The sequence below is a fragment of the Impatiens glandulifera genome, chromosome 1 (assembly GCF_907164915.1).
Source record: "Impatiens glandulifera chromosome 1, dImpGla2.1, whole genome shotgun sequence".
NCBI classification, from domain to species: domain Eukaryota; kingdom Viridiplantae; phylum Streptophyta; class Magnoliopsida; order Ericales; family Balsaminaceae; genus Impatiens; species Impatiens glandulifera.
Genome location: NC_061862.1, coordinates 12,108,299 through 12,130,267, shown reverse-complemented (window position 1 = coordinate 12,130,267; position 21,969 = coordinate 12,108,299). Strand labels below are relative to the sequence as shown.

Sequence of the window (21,969 nt, the reverse complement as noted above, 5' to 3'; positions counted from 1 at the left end):
CAGAGTAACGAGCAGAATGAACAACAGAAACAGAATGTAGGGCAGAAGAACATAGGGGAAACAAAAGCTGACAATCCAGTTCAAGAGAGGGGAAAGATTTTTCTTGGAACATTTAAGCCAAAAGTTGAAATTATCGATTCCCCGTTTGAATTCAAACTACCCCAAGAAGTTGAGGAAAACTGCGTAAATTCATGGAAGAATGTCATAGTGGGAAACTTCATCGGAAGAAATAAGGTGCCATTTCTAGTAACCAAAAAAACTCTAATGGAACAATTGGGGGAAAATGGTCTAGAAAAGGTAACATCAAACATTCATGACTTGTACTTTCTCAAATTCAAAGAAGGATCAGATCTCGAAAGTATTCTGATCAATGGGCACACATTTGTTGGAAAAAACTACATGAAACTCGAAAAATGGACAGAAGGTATGAACCTCTTCAGCAAGCCCAAAGAAACTGCGCAAATCTGGTTCCAATTGCGCAACATCCCTCCCCACATGTATAACCCTGAAGCATTAAGTCACTTTGCGAGCCTATTGGGGAGTCCACTCTACATGGACCCAACTACAGAAAAAGGTGAGCATATGACTTATGCTAGGATGTGCATTGAGATACACCTGAGATCAAAACTTCCATACCAGATGACGGTAACAGACAGAAAAGGTGAACCCACAATTATGAGAATCTCATATGAGTGGAGGCCGAATAGATGCTTTGATTGTAATACATTCGAATATGTCTGTTACAAGTGCCCGAAAATAATTGAAGAAGAAAGGAAGAAGAAGATCGAGAAAGAGACAAAGATAGAGACAGAAAAGAAACAGAAAGAAGAACAAGAAATGTTGGAAAAGGAAAAGGTTGAGAATGAAAGACAGAAAATGGTTACTAAAGAATTAGTATTGAGTAAACAGAAGGATCAAGATAAGGAAGGAAATTCAGAACATGGTTTTGAAGAACAGGGGAAGGAAGACAGAGTGTTAAGAGATTCAGAATCAAAGGCTGAGAATGAAGAGGTAACAAAGAAACTTGAATTGGAAGCAAGAATCAATAACGAAGAGGTTGTGGAAAGGGAAAGTGTGGGAGAAAGCAAGAAAGGGGAAGTGGGTGAAGGAAATGGGAAAGATAAAGAAGAGGAAGCTGAATCGATTGAAACTGTACAATCTCCAATTCAAAAAAAAGTTGACCAGAGAAACACAAAAATCCCAAAACAAGAAGGTAAGAAAATTAAGGAAAATACAATTCCTTATAGCCCTGCTATATGGGAAAAACAGAAAGGAAGAAAAAGTAAAGGAAGGGGAAGTAAAGCTGGAACATCTTCTTTTCATTAATGAACTTAATGACATGGAATATTAGAGGGTTAAATGACCCCATAAAAAGAAGAGAAGTTAGAAGAATAGCAGAGAAGAATGAAATCACAGTATTTGGAATTATTGAAACAAAAGTCAGACAAAGTCAAATAGAGAATGTTGCCCAAGGTTGCTTCAAAGAAGAATGGGAATTTATTCATAACTCTGATGGGATTAAAAGTAGAATCTGGGTAGGATGGGATAAAAGAAGGGTTGAAATCAAGAAAATTTTTGAAAGCAAGCAAGTTATTTTGACAGAGGTTATCAATTTGATGACAAGGGTAAAAATATTTTTTGCGGTAGTTTATGCAAGCAACTCTAGGACAGAGAGGAGGACACTTTGGAATGATTTAAGAAGAAGCATTACGGACGACGAACCATGGGTTATTATGGGAGATTTTAACGTTACAAGATTCAGGAATGAAAGAGAGCCTGAGACAGACATAACACAAGACATGCAAGATTTCAACGAATGCATTCGAGACATAAACTGCATTGAACCGTCTTTCTCAGGTAATCTATTTTCATGGTCAACTACAAGAGGGGCGGACAACATGAGAAAGAGCAGAATTGATAGAGGCCTAGTGAATGAAAAATGGGTGGAATTTTACCCAAGAAGCCAAATACAGGTTTTGCAACCAGGTATATCTGATCACTGCCCTTTGAAATTCTTTTGGGAAAAGGAGAAAAAACAGAAAAGACCCTTTAAGTTCTTCAATTTCTGGATGAAAGATGAAGAATTTAATAAAATCCTTAATGAAACTTGGAACATCAGAATTAATGGAACAAAGATGTTTAGAGTTTGTGAGAAACTAAGATTACTTAAAGGGAAGCTGAATAAACTAGACCGGAAAAAATATAGTGGGATTTCTAAAAGAGTAGAGGAAGCCAGAATGAAACTAGAGGAAATACAAAGCAAGGCACTAAGAGCCCCAAATCTACCTTATAACAGGGAAGAGGAAAAAGAGGCTCTTACGCGATTTAGAGACCTCTGTTCTAAAGAGGAAAGTTTTGCTAAGCAAAAATCTAGAGAAAATTGGCTTTCATTAGGAGACAAGAATACTTCTTTCTTCTATAAAAAATGTTCATCAAGGAATTTCAGAAATCAGGTCTTAAGGCTCACAAACTCAAATGGAGATGTTTTACAGGGACAAAAAACAGTTCATGAGGAAGCAATAAGTTTCTACAAAGAGCTGATTGGAACAGAAACTAGCACAACAATAGAGGACAACCGAAGATTGCTTCAACAGATTGTGCAAAGGAAAATCAGTGAAGAAAGTGGTAACAAATTGATTACAATAGTTAGTATGGAAGAAGTTAAAAAAGCTGTGTTTTCGATGAAAGGGGATAAAAGCCCAGGGCCAGATGGTTTCAACGCGAACTTCTTCAAAGAAAACTGGGAAATAGTGGGTAAAGATGTAAGCGAAGGGGTTTTGGAATTCTTCCAAAACAGGAAAATGTTGAAGCAATGGAACGTCACAGTGTTGAATTTGATTCCTAAGAATTCAATTCCGGAAAAAATTCAGGACTTTCGTCCTATTTCATGTTGCAATGTTATTTATAAAATTATTTCAAAAATTATTTCGCAACGTTTGAAAACAGTTATTGATAAACTTGTAGGATTAAGGCAATCAGCATTTATTCCCAAACACTCTATTTCCCATAACATCTTACTCATGCAAATCTTATTGAATGGATATGGAAAGAAAAACATATCGCCACGTGTGGCTTTCAAAATTGACATTAAAAAAGCTTTTGACTCGATCAGATGGGGATCAATCCACGAATTCCTCCTTGCTGCAGGTTTTCCAATTATTTTCATTGATTGGATTATGCAATGTGTTTCCACTCCTCACTTTGTTGTGAGCATGAATGGTATTCATGGAGGCTTTTTCAAGGGTGAAAGGGGAGTAAGGCAAGGAGACCCTATATCTCCTTACTTATTCGTCTTAATAATGGAAATTCTTGACTGCATTTTAAAAATGCTTCTGAGAAGTCATCATTTCAAATTTCACCCGTACTGCAAAGAAGAAACAATAACCCATATATGTTTTGCAGATGATCTATTTTTTGTGGCTTATGCGGATGTTGAATCTGTTAGTATAATCAAAGAAGCTCTAACAATCTTTTCGAGTATTACAGGTCTATACATCAATGAGGACAAAAGTCAGGCTTTCTATGGAGGGGTTAATGAAGAAAGGAAAGAAAACATTTTCAATATTATGGGAATCAAGGAAGGTGAACTACCAGTGAAATACCTTGGAGTACCCCTGTCATCAAAACAACTCCGATACAATCACTTTAGACAATTGGTAGAAAAGGTTAGACATTCTGTTTTGGGTTGGGCTACGAAAAAACTGTCTTATGCATGTAGAATCGAGCTCGTTAAAAGAGTCATTTTTGGAATTATTGGTTACTGGGCACAACAGATAGTCATCCCAAAGAAAGTAGTGGCTGAACTCGATAGAATCATGAGAGACTACATATGAGGAACACAAGGCAGAGGAGGAAAAAAAGTCAAATGGGAGGATGTTTGCACTCCCATAGAAGAAGGAGGACTAGGAATAAAAAGTTGTGTTGAATGGAACAAAGCCCTCACCATCAAGAGCTTATGGGAGTTGGAGCAAAAAGCGGACTCCCTATGGGTCAAATGGGTGCATACAAGATTTATGAAAGAAGAGCAGAGTATCTGGACACTAAGCATCAACGAAATAATGGCATGGTCATTGAAGAAAATCCTAAAAACAAGAAAAGATGCATTTCAAATGGTGAAAACCACAATTGGAAATGGAAGAGGGGTACTATTCTGGCATGATCCTTGGCTGGATAATATTCCCATTATATTCAAAGAAGAAATGCAAGGAAACAGAGTTAGAAGAGAATACATCAAGTACTCATTTAGAGACGTATATGAAGGTAGATGTGATTCACTTTTGAGGCGTATTGCAGAAGGTGATAGAATCCTAAACCTAATGAGGCAGAAGCAACTCAATGAAAATAATGATGAAATAAGCTGGAAAACATAAAGCAATGAGAAGTTTATTACAGGAAAGGCATGGGAAATTGTTAGAACAAAAGGACGGGAGGTAGATTGGCATAATGTGGTATGGTCTCCAAAGATTATTCCTCGTCACCAATTTATTCTCTGGCTGGTATACAGGAAAAAGTTGACAACAAAAGACAGAATTCGAAAATATATAAACATTCCTGATATCAACTGTGTCCTATGTTCGGAAGTTGAGGAAAGCATAAACCATTTATTTGGGGAATGCTCTTTTGTAAGACAAATCTGGAGGATGTATGCTGCAAACATGAACATCATCAACTTTCCAAGAATATGGGAAGAAATCCAAGAGTGGATGAAGAATAAAGCAAAAGGAAGATCCTTCTATGTAAGTATGTTGAAATGCTACTTTGGAGCAGTAATCTACAATATCTGGAAAGAAAGAAATTCAAGAACTCACAGTGGAAGAAGTAGAACCGCTGAAGATATTTGGAGAGATATAACTTCAGATGGAAATGCACTCATTCAATCCTGGAGAGGAATCGAAAGGAATGAAGAGAATAGAAAGCTCTGCCATATATGGGATATTTCGTTTGAGAAGGTCACAAGTAGAATAAAAGTGAAAACGCTGTAGGCGCTAATTGATTATTGTTATTGTCTGTAATTCAATTATTGTTTCATTGTCAAATTTAGAAATTGTCTAGATCTGATCTTAAACTTTTGTATTTTTTCCCCTCTTTTGGGTTTTTTTTAATGAAATAGCACTAAGCTGTTTTCCCAAAAAAAAAAAAAAAAAATCTTGACTATTCTAAATTAGAATATCCGGTTGCCTTTATTTATTATATTAAGAATAACATCCCTCATCAAACTAAATTTGTAAAGAGAGAAAATCAAGGTATTTTTATTGGATACTCTTCTAGTCAAAGGGTTTTAGGGTTTTTTTACTTCAACTGAAATTATTATTGTCTCAAGAGACATTATTTTGTATGGAAATAATATTCTTGATTCATTTTCTTATTTTTTTATGAATTACAAACTCTTCATTCAGAAACACGAAATTTTGAATTTTTGAATGAATAAAGGAAAATTCCTACTTGGTTAGATGATTTTGTGTCCAATATCACTGAAACCATATATTATCTTATGCACCTCAAATATTTCTATATGCATCCAATTAAAAAAGTAACAATTATCTGGAATTCTTGGAAATTATATATATTTCAAACAACCAATAAATAAATAAATAATCATCTCAAATTACAAAAAGGACAAAATGTTATAAATGATGAATGGACTATTTTACAAAATAATAAAAAATGAGATCTGGTTTCATTTGGCATGATATTTTATTGTCTATAAAAAGTATTTCCTGTTATAAAGAAAGATTTGAAGGAAACTAAGATAGAAGGAAATAAGGAAAATGATGGCCTTGACTTTAGTTGACTTTAATTGACTTTAGTGAGGGTTGTGCTTTGAGTTAGGGCAAATAATATCACAAATTATGTATGGCAATTTTTTTTCTTAATCTGGAATAAACTACATTATTTGATGTTAATGATAATTGTTAAAGGGACTAAGAATGTATGAGGAAATTTGTGACAATAAATTATTGATAGGTATTGATAAAAGAAAATATGTTTAGCGTTGATGCATGGTTTTAGAAGAGGCGAAGTAATGGGGAAATGATAGATAGGGTTAGTATCCAGTCGCCAACGTAGGCATAAGACAGAAAAAAGGGTAAAAAAAATTTGGACCATTTCTCGATTTGTGCGTGTCATCCTTGCGCAGGGGCCATGCTAATCTTCTCTGTATCGTTCCAATTTTATCGGATGTCCCCGAAGGAAAATAAGCTTTTCCCGCTCTCCTTGTTAAAAATACTTCATTCTTGAGTTATAGGATCGATATGGGATAAATTTTAGAAAACGAATACACATCTGCTATTTCTTGTGAAAGACTACTAGAGCATTTTTCGATGAATGCATGTTTCTATATAAAGAATGAGGTTCCTTGAAAGAATGCCCTCGATTTATGGGGTTTTCTTTTGAGGGAATATTGATTTTATGAGAGAAAAAGAATGGGGAGCTACCCCTTATGTCATGTTGATAAAGTGTTCAAGGGCGGAGCTAGAATTTAAAATATAGTTGGGCTATGTTATTTCTATAAAATGTACCCGGCTAGAATGATAATAATAGCTAGAATGATTATAATATGAAGTAAATAAACAAAATATACGTAGTTTACGGTCACTAGATCTCTTCATCGACCGACGAACTCAATAGCGGCGGTATTTCTCCACGTCGTTATTTCCATTCGCATGCAAACTGTTTTGAGTTACCCGAGTTGTACATATACCCACCCTTGAAGGTGTTGATGCCTCTATTAATTATAAGTAACATTCTTCATAATGAATATAACATACATTTATTAATTATCAAATACGAGTCATATACCTTATTTGAAAGTACGAGTTATAACTACCCTCGTAGTAATAACTTCAATCCAAATTAAAACGAATTTTGTGAAAATCAAATATTTAAAATAAATTTTTTTTATTGAAGCTAAACTAATAATTCATTGTAATAGTTTGTTATTAACATTGATATATATAAGTTTGATAAAATAATATACATAAAAAAAGTATCAAGTTCTTAAAAATATTATTAAATGATCTTATCCTTTAAATAGAAGAAGAAGAAAAACCATAAGGCTCAATAATAACAAAAAAAAAGTATGTTGTCCCACATTGTTAGATGAAGTGAAAATAGGGATCCGATATTATTATAAGTGGGGAGTTGGTGATTACAGAAAACTATGAAGCCAAGCATTGAACACAAGGCGAACTATTCTTTCGCCTTTTACTAAAGAATACCGTGTGTTCTTTGCAATACGTGGCATACTCCTATTTTTGTTGGGTCCTCTAAACGGAGCCACCATACAATTGAGTTTAAACTTTGAATTTGTCTTATCTATGAAAATTTAATTCAAAATTATATTCTTTTAGAGAACTGCGCAGATTAATTTTTTACATCATAGTTAATTCTCTTCAAAAATCATTTAGTTAGAGGAGTGAATAAAATGTCTTTTTGTTCGTGTAAACAATTACATATTTTTCATAGAAATGTTTTATTTTTCGACATATGTCAAAATATAGATGAATGATAAAGTTTAATCTATCGATCAAAACTTTCTTTGAAGATTTAAATACGTAGATTGCACTTTCAAGTGAAAATATTATCTTGTAGACGTAAAGTATTTCATTTAATAATATCAATATATTATTTGATAGCAACATTATATTTCGTGTAGTGCAATTCACATCCTTAGTAATTAATCATTTTTATCGTAATTTTCAATGTATTCATTTTATTATCTCAATTAAATTTAAAAGGTTTTAATCTCTTAAAGAGGACGAGTTGAAAATAGACATTTGGTGATCTAATTCATGTATTTTCATGATATGCATCCATAATTTATCTATGCCATTTAGCTATGTTGGTAATGTGACCATGGAAGGTTTAGTTACGATGATGCTAACTAAAGTCGCTATGATCCTTTATTAATATAGTTAATGGACCAGATTGTAAGGGATGCCCTAAAGTTTATAATAATCATTCAAGCTAGCAATAAGATTACACTATTTTTGGATTTGCATATTCGGCCCATTGGGAGATTGTTGGATTATTTTATAATTAATTCAATAATTATTGGGCATTTAGTGCAATATTTATAGTGTTGGGCTATTATGTAATAAACCTAAACTAAAGTGATCAAATATGGTATTAAGGAGGTTTATGGGGTACGTAGGTTATGGAATAAATTTGTAGAGACAAAAAAAAATGGTTATTTAAATATCTATGAGGGACTGATTTATAAAAAACGAAATCTAATAAATATAGTTATGGTCCACAATCTACATAGTGCTACACTAGATCAAGCCCATTGGACTTAATACATGTCGATTGATATTAGTAGGGTTACAACATTTAGTAGGTAGGAGTAGGACATCTTTCTTGTCTCCCCATCGACATAGAGGATTAATAGGGTGAGAAATCCCAAAGTGAAATTAAGGGTTGTGCTAGATTGGAAGATCCATCAATCGAAATTCATCCCAGGAACAATTAAGAATAAAGTAAGCTAAATATATATATTCCGTTTCTAGTAATTGAATTGATTTATTGTCTCAAATCCCTTGTTTAACATTTAAAGGCTATTTAAAATTTATATAAAGTATTATTAGATTTGGTTTATAAAATATTACATATGATGAATTAGTGGAGAGCACGCAACATCCCATGCATTAGTGGAGAGCACGATTTTTTCGTCAGAATTACTCAAATATTCTTTCAGTAACAATAGTAGAATATAGAATAAAGTCCTCCGTCAATGGTTGCTACGACCATCGACAGAGACAGTGAAAAACTCTCCAAGATTCTTAACTTTGAATCTCTAACACCATGTTAAAATTTTGAAGTGAAATATATAAACTGGAAATTGTATTATTGAAGTTATTATCCAGACAATTACATCTCCTTGATATAAGAGTTTTAAAACTAACTAATTAGTTTTAAACTAACTAATATGTATTAAAACTAATTACTTGTTTTTATCTAATTAATTAATAATTTATTAAATTGTATAATTATCTTACATCTCCCCTCAAGGAGAAACATAGTAGAAACAATGTTTCACCTTGACAAAACAAGTGGATGAAAATCAAGTTACGATCATGCAGTCATTGTCTTCAGACAACCAATTTAGTAAACTATATATTTTTATTTACCAAAAACCCAGACAAATATATAATATTAATTAGAAACATCCCATTAATATTAGGGTTTAGGGGGGAAACTGAATGTTATATAAACTCGTGTCATAACCCTAATCTGTCAAAATATCATTATCTTTATAACCATCTTCTCAATAATATTATCTCTATCGGTTGGACGTAGCCAAATTTTATCTTTGTGAACCACGTTAAAATATTTGTCTTTCTTTATTGCCTACATTATCTAATGCTATTCTGTTAGCACAATAACATTATACTTTATGACGGTAGAGTTATGTTAACCACCTCAAATAAAAAATAAAAAATTCACAGAAAACAAAGTTAAATAAATGTGTTATTAATAAGTAAATAAGCACTTAAGTGGGTAGAACATTGCAGTACTAATATGATTTTATATTAAAAGAAAGGCTATAATAAACAATGTTAACAAAAGTTACACTAGTTAATTAAGATAAATTACTTAAAATATATTTGTCTTTTTATTTATTTATTTATTAAACTATGATTTTTATTTTTTAATGTAGGGAACTAACAAGTTCTATAGGGTCACGAACACGGTTTTTGTAGTAATAACTAATGACTATGGTCTCCGGATTAGTGGAGTTAGCTCATAGGTCATCTCCCCATCTTCCATTAGCTTAAGTCAAGTATTCCACTTTGATTTATATTCCAATCTCTTTACTTTAATCTACCAATAACAAATCAATCTTTTCCCATTTTCTTCTTCATCAGCTGATCACTCATTTGAAAAAGAAAAAAATGGGTGTTGTGAAGATCAACCAGGAATTCAAGACTCAAGTTACACCAGAGAGATTATTCAAGGCCTTGATCCTTGACTCTCACAACCTCAGTCCCAAGCCTAGCCTAGCCTCCATAAAGAGCATCGAATTCCTTGAAGGAGATGGTGAAGTCGGAAGCATCAAGCAGATACAAGTGAAAGTTAATTACCAATCAATGATTATAAGAAGATAACCAGAATCATTTTTCTTATTAATTGATATAATTTTTACAGACAGACCAATTAAATATGTGAAAATATAGGATAGATGCATTGGACAAGGAAAAACTCATGTGCAAATACACTTTAATTGAAGGGGATACCTTATGGACAAGCTCGAGTCCCCATCATTTACGAGGTGAAGTTTGAGCCACACGGTTACACAGGGAGTGTTTGTATGATCACGAGCAAGTACAACACCAAATAGTGCGTGAAGATCAGCGAAGATGATATCGAGCTTGGGAAGGATAGGGCGGTCGGATTGTGTGAAGTCGTTAAAGCTTATTTTTTTGGCACATCCTCAAACCTACACTTGAATGTTTTGTCCCCTTTTATTTATTTGTATTTTATAATATTCATTTTCTTTATTTTAGTGTAGTTTAAATTAGAGTTATGTGATCATTATCTAGTTTGGTTAATATTGTTTTTTTAGGATATTTGAATTATTTGAGAAGTTTTGAAATTAATAAATGCAATAGATAAAATAAGATCATGATAAAAGCATTTTATTTTATTATCCAAATTATAAAAGCATAAATAAGCAAGCAAGCAGATTCTGTTGCATTTTATTTTGCCTTGTTTCCACATGCTCACATAAGATTGTATAAATACGTCCCACATTGGAACTTCAAACTTGGGAAAGAATATGAAACTAATATAAAATGGATAGTCCAGGTCTGAAATAATCATACCTTTCTCGGCCTTTTGGCTAAGATCAAGTGTAGTATCTGTTCTTATCAGTTTAATATCTGATACGTGGGCCATCGGCTCACACGATATTAAATTAATTTTTTTAGGGGGAGTGGCCCATTACAGTAGCTTGCTATTGGGGCTGTTCAAGCGTTGCCTAAGCGTTGCACTTCTGCTTGGGCCTGGCGCATCCCACCAATGTGTAGTCCAAATTTTGATATCCTGTTTAGGACATGTATACTATTTAGTATTATTGCTTTATTTGTCTAGTGTTACTGTACATCTAACCTAACAACTGAATAATGAAGAATTATTCTATAAATAACTTATGGACAATACAATAAACCAATGAATTAAAACACAACTTTCTACTTAAACCAAACTGTAATGTGTGAATGTATTATGGATAAATGTAAGTGGAGACAAACATTTGTGATTTCTAGTTACTACGGTCTTCTTATCAAGTTTATTTTATATATTTTCAATTTCAAATGTTTAGAAGATTATTAGATATTGAGTTATGTTGATTATTTGAAATTGGATAAAAGAAGTATATATAGGTAAAAGAATAAAATATAACCAAAAGGCAATAACAACACAAATTATAACACAAGGAGAGGGTGGTCCTAGGAAACTATGTTTTTTTTAACACAAAAAATGGAAACCCTCATTTATCATCTTATATAGATGATGTATGGCAGACCCTGGTAAGCCAATGGAAAAAAAAAAGAAGAAGAAGGCAATAACAATACAACTTATAACATAAGGAGATGGTGGTCCTAGGAAAGTATATCACAATTTAACACAAAAAATGGAAAACTCATTAGCCTCATTTAACATCTTATATAGATGATGTATGGAAGACCCTCCTAGTAAGCCAATAGAAACAAGAAGGAAATAACAATACAACTTATTGGAATTTGGATGCACCACGGTTATCCTTAGTGAAAATGAAAGGATGGAATTAATTGAGTAATCAGAAGAGACTGGTCTCCTCTTTGAGTTAGTTAGCAAACTTAGCTGAACATATTTTTGGAATGAATTGGTAAAGGTAAGTCTTTTCATATAGTATATATTTGTACCCACTCGGATAGCTCAGTGACAACATACTTGGGCTTAATTCTTATGTAGGAACAGGTTGGGAAATGTCCCTTGGCTTCTATATATGCAAACTACACCTGATCTTAATTTGAATAATATGTCAAAACATGAAGCAGAACCCAATGGCTTAATCTGGTATGTATTGCAAATCCTACCGTTGTATCTTCATCATCTTAAAACATAAACCAAACTGTCTGTCATGTGTGGATGGATTAATTAATGTAAATTAGAGACAATTATTTGGCTTATTTTTACATTTTTCAAGTTTAAAAAATAAAAGATATGGGAAGAACTCTGAAAGCCCATTTTATCATCTTAAGAAGATGGTGTATGGCAGACCCTAGTAAGCCAGAAGAAGGCAATTTCATCATTGTCACCCATATATATAAATGCACCAGCCGGGAATTGAACCCGGGTCTGTACCGTGGCAGGGTACTATTCTACCACTAGACCACTGGTGCTTGTTGTGAAGAGCAATATATTTATTAATATTCTTTAAGTTTCTATTTACTAATCCGATCAATTTTCTCCCTCGTCTTTCAATCATCGTCCACTTCTTATTTCCTAAAATATTGGTTGTATTTCATTTTCACCGTCCTCCTCGAGAGAAGACTAAACTCTCCATTTAATTAGTCCTCAAATTCTCGAAGACTAATTAAAGAGAAAGGGAACCCCATGAACTCAGCCAATCCCTCTTCGCCCAAACTTTCATATCACTTTTCACATTCTCATATTTCAAAAACAATACTCTATCCGGTTGTTCCAAACTTGCTTTCTAGTAACCCCCAACATGATCCCAGTACAGCCCGTTCTTGGAAATCCCCTACCAAAAGAGCTCAACCGCTCTCTCCAATGGAAATATCGTCGATTCTTAAGGTTACCTATGAAATGCCACATAAAAACACTCACATATTTTGTGTCACAGCTAGCATAGAATGACCTGGGGTTTTCTATAGAGATGATGAAATCTAATTACATGAATGAATGATAGACAAAAATGTTACTCTATATATAGGTGTTATATATTTATCTCTTTTAGATATATAATGAAAATACATTTGTCAATAAATGTTTAACTTATTTTACAAATAACTTATTACATTTGATTTATTCACCCAATTCTATCATTCCCTACTCAAGATAAACATCTTTAAGATGCATCTTGTCTCCAAAACAAAAGGTCCAGTTTTAGAAATACTAAAGCTGAAAGTTGAAGCTAGTGTAGTTCAGATTTGAAGAGACAAAAAGAAGACTCATTATTATGCGCATTAATAGAGGAGGGCCTACTTGGTTCTTGATTTCAATAACAATACCTTCTTTGATTTGTTTTTAAAGAGAAACATATTAATTAATTTGAGAAAAGATGCGACATATGTGCCAACATTATCACATGCAAATGTGCAACCGTTGCAAACGAATGTGCAAGCCACATTGTGATTTCTTTTGTAGAAATCGTGTGACATGATGAATATTTATTTGATTAAATATTAATTCCTTTTGGCATGATAATGAATATTTATTTGATTATATATTCTAATTTATTTTATATAAATAACATGTTGGAATAAATACTTTAATTTTTCATGTAGAGGTTATGTATAGAATGATTTATATAAATAAATGTTCTTATCACTTATATATAAATTATTTATGAATGATTTATTCATTTCAATATTCACAATAATAAGTATAACAAAGGGAAATTTGTTAAAGAATTGTGTGATTAGAAAATCATTAATTTATTTCATACATATGTTTGTGATTTAAAAAGATACCAACACCAATGTGGGGCAAATATTTTTTTATTAATAAAATACAAAAATTATTGTGCATATTATGATGCATAAAAAATAATAATATGTTGTTAGAGAAATATGTTCTCTACAAAAGACAAAGTTGCGCAACTTTACAAAAGGAAATAAAATAACAAGAAAGCATTTTGTTTATATTTTATGAGTCGATGCTCAAATTGATATTTCAAATTTCAAGATTTTGAAATAAAAAACGTGTCATTTCTTTGACATTACTTTCATAAATGTTTGAAAAACCAATGTCATCAAAATAATTTTATGAAATAGATGAAAAAGAAAGTTTATAAAGTATTTGTATGACTTATAACAAACTTTATAATAATGATATGAAAATTTGATCATACTTTGATTAAAAGTGAATGTGACAAATATATATATCATGAAGATAATGAAAATTATTTATTACGTGTCTTTTGTACGATATTTTTATCATTGTAAATTACGATAAAAATAATTAAATACACTAAGGATGTGAATTGCACTACACGAAATATCATGTTGTTATCAAATAACGTATTGTTATTATTAAATGAAAGACTTTATGTTTACAAGTGAATATTTTTACATTTAAAAGTGCAATCTATCTATGATCGATAGATTAAACGTTATAATCTATATTTTTGACATATTTCGAAAAATAAAATATTTTTATGAAAAATATGTAATTGTTTACACGAAGAATAATAGTTCAAAGACATTTTGTCTACCAGTTGGCCAAGTAAACGATATTTTCTTTAAAAAAATATTTAAATGGTAAGCATGTTTGAATGACTATAGTTTTATTAGAAGATGTACAAGATTACCTCAAGTGTACTAAAGAAAATTTCTAATTATTATGATATTAATATGAAATTTGACAAGCTTAGAGTCAATGACAAGTCTAGACATACATGTCTTAGACATAATGTTATTAGACTATACTCTCTAATTGAGTTATCAAATTTGACTATATAAATCAAAGATAACATTGTGGATCCACTAACCAAATTATTGAATGAAAAGTTAGTTTGAATGTTTTTTAAGAGATGGGACTACTATAAGTTGGTACGAAGGAAAACATAACCTATGCACACTAGAGATCACAATTACTAGGTTTAATAGGACAACCTAATTGTACTAACTTGTAAGATTATTATTGGAGATTAATCATTAATAAATAATATATATTTTAACAAGGATAAACATTTCTCTTTTAATGATTCTTTGTGATCAAAGAGATCACCTATGTGAGGGAGAAATGGGGACGCTTCGAAGAAATTGTACGTTTCAATTCTAGACTCTCTCACAAAACTACGTGTTCCATGGCCAAAAAAACACAACCATGAGAGCTTAACATGTATCAGGAAGAATTTTATGTGAAAGTGTGTAATGTTTACACAAATGGAAGAATAGGTCAAGGACATCGAGTCTATTAATTGACAAATAAAGTTAAATACTTTCATAAGGGAATGTTCAAAGGTTACCCCTACCTATCATATGTAGGATTCAACTAATGAACCTTTCACCGGGTTAATTTTTCAAGTTCCATTAATGTGGGAGATTGTTGTAATTTTTAAATTAATTCTATAAATTCCATTAATGAATGGAAATTAAAATGTGGGTAATAAAATCAAATCAATTTCACATTAAAATTCAAACGTGAATTAAATGGTGAAATTTGATCCAAATGTATAATTTGAAGTAATTAATTTAAAATAATTGATTTAAATACCTTGATGACCAATTAAAAAAATGTTATTAATTTCTAGTGTAACTTATATGAGTTTATTATTATCAATTGTTTTGATAATTTAATATTATTATTAACAATTGAAAAACCTCATGTAACGTGAGTAATGTAAAATAAATATCTTAATTAATTTTGGCAAGCATTTATTCATAATTATAAAGATATATTGAGACAAATGAAGAGACAATCAATGGCAGTCGTTGAATCAATTGATAATTCTAGTTAACAATTTATTATTTCAACAATATAAATAGGCATTCTATCCCTCACCATCTTATGTACAATACAACATCAATATATCATCTTATTATCTCCAAAATTCTTCTCAATATTTTGTGAGTGCTATTCGATATTTTTGCTCGATATTTTCTGTTGAAATCTGGTGATAATTTATGCACATTGGTTAAGTTTGATACGTAGTGATTCTAGTGAATGGTTACTACTAGATTTATTGTACCCTGAGAGACATCCATATGTGATAAGCTCCAACACATATGGGAGACGATGAAACTTTTTAAGGGAAACATGTTTAACACATTCCTTAGATCAAACCCTCTAAATTAGTGATTTCTCATTTTGGATATGATAGTTCATTTTTGTTGTAACATCGTATTTATATATTTTCTGTTATTTAAAAGTAAGAATACTAACATGCACTTATACCCCTCCCAAAAAAAACCGGAGTGGTTGAGTGTAATAATCAATACATTTTTAAAATTGCAAGATATTTGATGTTCCAAGCACAAATGCCATTAAATATTTGTCCCTTTTCAATATTAATGTTTACTTATTCATTAATAGACTTCTCTCACATACTTTAAATTGTGGTAGTCTTTTTTACGGATTATACAAACCAAAACTTTATTATTCTAATTTTAAAATATTTGGTTTCCTTTAATATATTAAGAATAACACATCTCATAAAATTAAATATTAAAATAAATCAACAAAATTGTTTTTATTGGTTTTTAGTCAAAAGGGTTTTAGGGTTTTTTATACTTCAACTATTATTATGGTCTCAAGAGACATAGAGGATTCATAGAGTGAAAACTCCCAAAATGAAGTTAAGGGTTGTGCTAGATTGGAATATCCATCAACCGAAATTTATCCCAAGAAAATGGAAGCTAAAGGTATGTTCCGCTTCTAGTAATTGAATTGATCTATCATCTCAAATCCCTTGTTTATTATTAGATGACTATTTAAAGTTTATATAAAGTATTATTAGATTTGGTTTATAAAATATAGCCTATGATAGTTTAGTGAATAGCACGCAACATCTCATTCATTAGTGGAGAGCACGATTTTATTCACTTCATTGTGATTGAGATGACACTTGAAATTTGGAAAAATAAATGAAATATAATATTTTATTCGGGTTTTCAATTGAAAAGCAAGTGAATGATATTAATGTGGCAGGATTGCATAATTTTATCTTGAGAAATATGATATAAAATAATCCCATTAATTTTTAAGGAAATGAAAAAGGAATTTGGCCTAGTATCGAAGATTACATAAATATTGAGGAACATGAAAGATATATTGAACCCGATACGATGAATATTTTCGAGATAAAATTGCTACACAAATTTATTGTTGTATTAATTGAACTTAACTTTTTGTAACCTTTTGCATAATATTGTTCTCATACAATAACAACAAAACTAAATAAAATAAATATATAAATAAATAAATAAATAGCGTGCTCATAAAATAATCACATTCCTTATCTGGGATTTATTTATTTATTTATATATTTATTTTATTTAGTTTTGTTGTTATTGTATGAGAACAATATTATGCAAAAGGTTACAAAAAGTTAAGTTCAATTAATACAACAATAAATTTGTGTAGCAATTTTATCTCGAAAATATTCATCGTATCGGGTTCAATATATCTTTCATGTTCCTCAATATTTATGTAATCTTCGATACTAGGCCAAATTCCTTTTTCATTTCCTTAAAAATTAATGGGATTATTTTATATCATATTTCTCAAGATAAAATTATGCAATCCTGCCACATTAATATCATTCACTTGCTTTTCAATTGAAAACCCGAATAAAATATTATATTTCATTTATTTTTCCAAATTTCAAGTGTCATCTCAATCACAATGAAGTGAATAAAATCGTGCTCTCCACTAATGAATGAGATGTTGCGTGCTATTCACTAAACTATCATAGGCTATATTTTATAAACCAAATCTAATAATACTTTATATAAACTTTAAATAGTCATCTAATAATAAACAAGGGATTTGAGATGATAGATCAATTCAATTACTAGAAGCGGAACATACCTTTAGCTTCCATTTTCTTGGGATAAATTTCGGTTGATGGATATTCCAATCTAGCACAACCCTTAACTTCATTTTGGGAGTTTTCACTCTATGAATCCTCTATGTCTCTTGAGACCATAATAATAGTTGAAGTATAAAAAACCCTAAAACCCTTTTGACTAAAAACCAATAAAAACAATTTTGTTGATTTATTTTAATATTTAATTTTATGAGATGTGTTATTCTTAATATATTAAAGGAAACCAAATATTTTAAAATTAGAATAATAAAGTTTTGGTTTGTATAATCCGTAAAAAAGACTACCACAATTTAAAGTATGTGAGAGAAGTCTATTAATGAATAAGTAAACATTAATATTGAAAAGGGACAAATATTTAATGGCATTTGTGCTTGGAACATCAAATATCTTGCAATTTTAAAAATGTATTGATTATTACACTCAACCACTCCGGTTTTTTTTGGGAGGGGTATAAGTGCATGTTAGTATTCTTACTTTTAAATAACAGAAAATATATAAATACGATGTTACAACAAAAATGAACTATCATATCCAAAATGAGAAATCACTAATTTAGAGGGTTTGATCTAAGGAATGTGTTAAACATGTTTCCCTTAAAAAGTTTCATCGTCTCCCATATGTGTTGGAGCTTATCACATATGGATGTCTCTCAGGGTACAATAAATCTAGTAGTAACCATTCACTAGAATCACTACGTATCAAACTTAACCAATGTGCATAAATTATCACCAGATTTCAACAGAAAATATCGAGCAAAAATATCGAATAGCACTCACAAAATATTGAGAAGAATTTTGGAGATAATAAGATGATATATTGATGTTGTATTGTACATAAGATGGTGAGGGATAGAATGCCTATTTATATTGTTGAAATAATAAATTGTTAACTAGAATTATCAATTGATTCAACGACTGCCATTGATTGTCTCTTCATTTGTCTCAATATATCTTTATAATTATGAATAAATGCTTGCCAAAATTAATTAAGATATTTATTTTACATTACTCACGTTACATGAGGTTTTTCAATTGTTAATAATAATATTAAATTATCAAAACAATTGATAATAATAAACTCATATAAGTTACACTAGAAATTAATAACATTTTTTTAATTGGTCATCAAGGTATTTAAATCAATTATTTTAAATTAATTACTTCAAATTATACATTTGGATCAAATTTCACCATTTAATTCACGTTTGAATTTTAATGTGAAATTGATTTGATTTTATTACCCACATTTTAATTTCCATTCATTAATGGAATTTATAGAATTAATTTAAAAATTACAACAATCTCCCACATTAATGGAACTTGAAAAATTAACCCGGTGAAAGGTTCATTAGTTGAATCCTACATATGATAGGTAGGGGTAACCTTTGAACATTCCCTTATGAAAGTATTTAACTTTATTTGTCAATTAATAGACTCGATGTCCTTGACCTATTCTTCCATTTGTGTAAACATTACACACTTTCACATAAAATTCTTCCTGATACATGTTAAGCTCTCATGGTTGTGTTTTTTTGGCCATGGAACACGTAGTTTTGTGAGAGAGTCTAGAATTGAAACGTACAATTTCTTCGAAGCGTCCCCATTTCTCCCTCACATAGGTGATCTCTTTGATCACAAAGAATCATTAAAAGAGAAATGTTTATCCTTGTTAAAATATATATTATTTATTAATGATTAATCTCCAATAATAATCTTACAAGTTAGTACAATTAGGTTGTCCTATTAAACCTAGTAATTGTGATCTCTAGTGTGCATAGGTTATGTTTTCCTTCGTACCAACTTATAGTAGTCCCATCTCTTAAAAAACATTCAAACTAACTTTTCATTCAATAATTTGGTTAGTGGATCCACAATGTTATCTTTGATTTATATAGTCAAATTTGATAACTCAATTAGAGAGTATAGTCTAATAACATTATGTCTAAGACATGTATGTCTAGACTTGTCATTGACTCTAAGCTTGTCAAATTTCATATTAATATCATAATAATTAGAAATTTTCTTTAGTACACTTGAGGTAATTTTGTACATCTTCTAATAAAACTATAGTCATTCGAACATGCTTACCATTTAAATATTTTTTTAAAGAAAATATCGTTTACTTGGCCAACTGGTAGACAAAATGTCTTTGAACTATTATTCTTCGTGTAAACAATTACATATTTTTCATAAAAATATTTTATTTTTCGAAATATGTCAAAAATATAGATTATAACGTTTAATCTATCGATCATAGATAGATTGCACTTTTAAATGTAAAAATATTCACTTGTAAACATAAAGTCTTTCATTTAATAATAACAATACGTTATTTGATAACAACATGATATTTCGTGTAGTGCAATTCACATCTTTAGTGTATTTAATTATTTTTATCGTAATTTACAATGATAAAAATATCGTACAAAAGACACGTAATAAATAATTTTCATTATCTTCATGATATATATATTTGTCACATTCACTTTTAATCAAAGTATGATCAAATTTTCATATCATTATTATAAAGTTTGTTATAAGTCATACAAATACTTTATAAACTTTCTTTTTCATCTATTTCATAAAATTATTTTGATGACATTGGTTTTTCAAACATTTATGAAAGTAATGTCAAAGAAATGACACGTTTTTTATTTCAAAATCTTGAAATTTGAAATATCAATTTGAGCATCGACTCATAAAATATAAACAAAATGCTTTCTTGTTATTTTATTTCCTTTTGTAAAGTTGCGCAACTTTGTCTTTTGTAGAGAACATATTTCTCTAACAACATATTATTATTTTTTATGCATCATAATATGCACAATAATTTTTGTATTTTATTAATAAAAAAATATTTGCCCCACATTGGTGTTGGTATCTTTTTAAATCACAAACATATGTATGAAATAAATTAATGATTTTCTAATCACACAATTCTTTAACAAATTTCCCTTTGTTATACTTATTATTGTGAATATTGAAATGAATAAATCATTCATAAATAATTTATATATAAGTGATAAGAACATTTATTTATATAAATCATTCTTTACATAACCTCTACATGAAAAATTAAAGTATTTATTCCAACATGTTATTTATATAAAATAAATTAGAATATATAATCAAATAAATATTCATTATCATGCCAAAAGGAATTAATATTTAATCAAATAAATATTCATCATGTCACACGATTTCTACAAAAGAAATCACAATGTGGCTTGCACATTCGTTTGCAACGGTTGCACATTTGCATGTGATAATGTTGGCACATATGTCGCATCTTTTCTCAAATTAATTAATATTTTTCTCTTTAAAAACAAATCAAAGAAGGTATTGTTATTGAAATCAAGAACCAAGTAGGCCCTCCTCTATTAATGCGCATAATAATGAGTCTTCTTTTTGTCTCTTCAAATCTGAACTACACTAGCTTCAACTTTCAGCTTTAGTATTTCTAAAACTGGACCTTTTGTTTTGGAGACAAGATGCATCTTAAAGATGTTTATCTTGAGTAGGGAATGATAGAATTGGGTGAATAAATCAAATGTAATAAGTTATTTGTAAAATAAGTTAAACATTTATTGACAAATGTATTTTCATTATATATCTAAAAGAGATAAATATATAACACCTATATATAGAGTAACATTTTTGTCTATCATTCATTCATGTAATTAGATTTCATCATCTCTATAGAAAACCCCAGGTCATTCTATGCTAGCTGTGACACAAAATATGTGAGTGTTTTTATGTGGCATTTCATAGGTAACCTTAAGAATCGACGATATTTCCATTGGAGAGAGCGGTTGAGCTCTTTTGGTAGGGGATTTCCAAGAACGGGCTGTACTGGGATCATGTTGGGGGTTACTAGAAAGCAAGTTTGGAACAACCGGATAGAGTATTGTTTTTGAAATATGAGAATGTGAAAAGTGATATGAAAGTTTGGGCGAAGAGGGATTGGCTGAGTTCATGGGGTTCCCTTTCTCTTTAATTAGTCTTCGAGAATTTGAGGACTAATTAAATGGAGAGTTTAGTCTTCTCTCGAGGAGGACGGTGAAAATGAAATACAACCAATATTTTAGGAAATAAGAAGTGGACGATGATTGAAAGACGAGGGAGAAAATTGATCGGATTAGTAAATAGAAACTTAAAGAATATTAATAAATATATTGCTCTTCACAACAA

General features: G+C 30.4%; 4 non-coding genes and 1 pseudogene across 4 annotated transcripts; 3 read left to right on the top strand and 2 right to left on the bottom strand.

Annotated features, from left to right (window-relative positions):
* Positions 1 to 6,090: 6,090 nt before the first annotated feature.
* Positions 6,091 to 6,193, bottom strand: LOC124923009. The gene has a single exon (XR_007098051.1). It is a non-coding gene; the product is annotated as a U6 spliceosomal RNA (small nuclear RNA).
* Positions 6,194 to 7,162: 969 nt separating this feature from the next.
* On the top strand, positions 7,163 to 7,278 carry LOC124922865. Its single transcript, XR_007097917.1, has one exon. It is a non-coding gene; the product is annotated as a U5 spliceosomal RNA (small nuclear RNA).
* A 2,572-nt stretch (positions 7,279 to 9,850) lies between these two features.
* On the top strand, positions 9,851 to 10,448 carry LOC124924517 (annotated as a pseudogene).
* A 371-nt stretch (positions 10,449 to 10,819) lies between these two features.
* On the top strand, positions 10,820 to 11,017 carry LOC124923143. Its single transcript, XR_007098156.1, has one exon. It is a non-coding gene; the product is annotated as a U2 spliceosomal RNA (small nuclear RNA).
* A 1,295-nt stretch (positions 11,018 to 12,312) lies between these two features.
* TRNAG-GCC lies at positions 12,313 to 12,383 on the bottom strand. Its single transcript has one exon. It is a non-coding gene; the product is annotated as a tRNA-Gly (tRNA).
* Between the last annotated feature and the right edge of the window lie 9,586 nt (positions 12,384 to 21,969).